Genomic DNA, 2,163 nt, shown 5'->3' with positions numbered 1-2,163 from the left:
GGTGGATTCGAACCGTGTTCCTCTGGGATTGCAGTACAGTTTCTTGCCACTAGGCCACCAGAGCTCCCCAGATTCATCGATTGATTCGGTGACTGGGGCAATCAGGATGAGTGTGTCAGAGGCAATGAGATTGGCACAGGACAGAGCAGAGTTTAGAGCTGTTGTACACAGGGTCGCTATGAGTCACAAGCGACTCGATGGCACATAACAACAACAAGAACAACTCTAGTTAGTGATCTGCCCTCCTTTTTCCTCCTCCCCTTGTCCTGCTGCCAGAGAGCCTGTCCTAATTCAAAGCGGCCCTTGGTCTCCAAGACTATACATGTTTCTAGGAAGAGGCAGGCTATGGAATGCCTGATGGCTCTAGACCAATGACGTTACACACAAATGTTCACACTTTACTCGACAGCTCCTCACAACCACCACCACAGTCCTTCTAAATCTTGGGGAGCTCTGCAGGCTTAGTGTTGAGGAGTTATATTGCCAACACAATGGCATATGGTTCGAATCCACCAGCTGCTCCACACAAGAAAGGAGAGGCAATCTCCTCCTTTGTGATTGAACACCTCTAAAAACCCGCTGGAGGGTCAGCTATGGGCCAGTTCCGACTCAACAGTACACAACGATAACAACAGTTTTCCTACTTTGTCTCCTGTTGCTTGTGCATTTTTAGTTATGTCTACTTGTATAGCTGAGTCTCCAGTGGGTTTTCAGATGCAGATTCCTACAAGGGAGTAGACTGCCCAGAACCACAAGCCTTTGGGGTTGCAGTGCTGCTGGTGTAGTTGTGCCACCTATCAGGACTCTAAAGTGTGTCTCTATTTCTTCTCTGATGACATTTCTAGTTTGGTTTTTAGGTTTAGGTCTGTATCTATCTTAAGGCTTTTTTATATGGTGACAAATAATGGATTCTCTAACAATTTCCTATAAATAGATACCCAGTTTTACAAGCACTGTTTGTTAAAGAGACTGTCTCTCCCTCATTTAATGGCTTGCTTGTATGTACCCACAGATCACTTAAAGATATTCTTGAGCTTTTCCCCTTCTTTTAACCATTCATACTCTTTCCAGTAACCTATTTGGAACTGAGTTTAAAGTATAGATAAGAATTGAAATATCCTTTTCCACCGGGAGCGATGCATTTGTCCCAGCAATCTGTAAGAGACGAGGCTTTCTCTGGATGTACGCTGTGGCCAGGTGCCACCGGGTCAGCCCTGACTCACAGGGATCCGACATACAGCACAACAGACAATACCCCGTCCTGTGCCATCCACACAATCACTGCTCTGTGCGAGCCCCGTCATGGTCACTGCATCAATCCCTCTCATTGAGAGCGATCCTCTTTTCCACTGACCTTCCACTATACAAAGCACGATGACCTTCTCCAGGGGCCGGACTTTCCAGATAACACGTCCACAGTACGAGAATGGGCTCACTCACCAGCCTCATGTCTAAGACACACTTTGGTGTTACTTCCTCCAAAAGATCTGGTTTCTCTCTGGCCATCCAAGGCCCATTTCATAGTCTTTGTCAACACAACAATGCACACACATAAATTCTTTGGTTTTTCTTATTCCTCATACAGCTCTGCAATGCTTATGGTGGAGTCAGGTGCACCTTACTCCTGAAAGTGACATTTAACAAGGAAACCCTTGTTAGGGATTAATGTTAAGATACCCTTGTTAGGAGCCCAGGGCTGTTTCTCTGTATGTTTGCTGGCCCTGGATTGATATGTTTTATTCTGTAGTTCTTCTCTCCTTCCATCGTATTTGTTCTGTGTTCTGAACTGTAAAAAATGCACGAGCAGTGTGGGGACAGCCGAGTGTGACCTCTACCAAGTCCACAATGGGGAAACTGCTCCCATCAGCGGTATTTACTGCACAAAACCAATTCAGCAGTCTCATGCCGGGGCGCTGGCTCTCTGTTGCTGCCCTCCGCTAGGTCTGGCAGGTGCCAAGAACCTCTGGCCTCAGAAGGCATGTACTGTATTCTCTGCTTATTCTTTGCTGGTGATGAGATCCTCTAAAGCTAAACTAGCTCAATTTAAATCTAGTGAAATGGCAAAAGCAGCCAATCCTTTCATGGATGGACTAACACATCCTTTTTGCATGTTCCCACCCAGGCATGTGACAAAGTCAAGAGCAATGGCCTATGAAAGGCATT

The sequence above is a fragment of the Elephantulus edwardii genome, unplaced genomic scaffold (genome assembly GCF_000299155.1).
Source record: "Elephantulus edwardii isolate Elephantulus edwardi_28Jun2011 unplaced genomic scaffold, EleEdw1.0 scaffold00006, whole genome shotgun sequence".
Lineage (NCBI taxonomy): Eukaryota > Metazoa > Chordata > Mammalia > Macroscelidea > Macroscelididae > Elephantulus > Elephantulus edwardii.
This window is presented reverse-complemented; position numbering follows the sequence as displayed.